Raw genomic sequence first — 1276 nt, 5'->3', positions numbered from 1 at the left:
GCTTATTATACAAATCTGAACTATAGATAAATTCTAAATACATGTAACTATAAATATTTTATGGCATTATATTATTGTCGGATCGCGCAAAAAATCAATATAAAAAATTTTGCATTTTTTTTCCAAATAGATTATATAAAATGCTGAATCATTTTATAAAAATAACTTTTTTTCCATTTTATAGAATTATCATTGCTTAGAAATTTCGTAAAAACTTTAGATCTATCTTGAGATATTGATTTTATTACATATTTATTATATTTTAATTTTCTATTAATATTATCGTCTTTACAAAAACTATCACAAAATAATAATAATAAATCCCAAAATCGCATAAACTTTTTTGTATGCGTATATAAAACTAAGATATGGTTTTTTGTGGTGTATAATTTTACTATGTCTTTTTAGGATTTGAGAAAATATAACACAGGCATAAAATCCAACTCTAATGCGTAAAATTTATTTATATAGTTCGTAACTAATTTAAAATATCGCATATACCATCATGCCAAATGAATTATATTATTAGAAAAAATTATATGCTTGGCAGGATACAATTTTTTTTATCCATAAATCAGGCATTTAAAAGATATAATTTTGCTATTTTGCATAAAAAAAAGAAAAAAGCCATTTTGTGTTAGATGTGACTTTTTATACTGCATTTTTATGACAATTGTACCCATATAACAAGGTTACCAATCAAAAAATGAATAATCACTTATAAAAAAATAGTATCTGGCATAAAATAAATGCTATAAGCTCTTACCGAAGCATATGAATCAAAGATCTATTTGATAGGAATATAAAACAGAACAGTACAGAAAAAGCAATAATTAGATATTTTATATATGTGGAATCCAAGAAAATGTGCATATTCTCTAAGAGTGTTAAATTATTCTTGCATATTTTGATAATAGTTGTTATTTTAATATTTTTCTGAAGAACTTTTATACTTTCTTTACTTTATATCTCCTCTAGAAGTAAATTGGGTTTAAAAACAATTACATGGGCTTTTTTGCACATATGAAATCGCTTTACTATATATTTTTTTACGCTCATTGTATTATTATGTAAAAGCATACAGGTGATCATAATGGATTTAGAATAATTAATTTATTTTATTTACATAAGACAATACATTTATGCTCGATTTCTCTTAAATAAAACCTTTAAAAAACATTCATAAAGACTAGAATCAATCTTATAATAACTGTTTCCTATTATAAGATAGAGATGATATTTTTGTAATAAATCATTTCACATAAATATGCAAACT

The sequence above is a fragment of the Rhyacophila brunnea genome, unplaced genomic scaffold, assembly GCF_057557595.1.
Source record: "Rhyacophila brunnea isolate RB1 unplaced genomic scaffold, BYU_Rbru_1.0 scaffold_80, whole genome shotgun sequence".
Classification (NCBI taxonomy): domain Eukaryota; kingdom Metazoa; phylum Arthropoda; class Insecta; order Trichoptera; family Rhyacophilidae; genus Rhyacophila; species Rhyacophila brunnea.
This window is presented reverse-complemented; position numbering follows the sequence as displayed.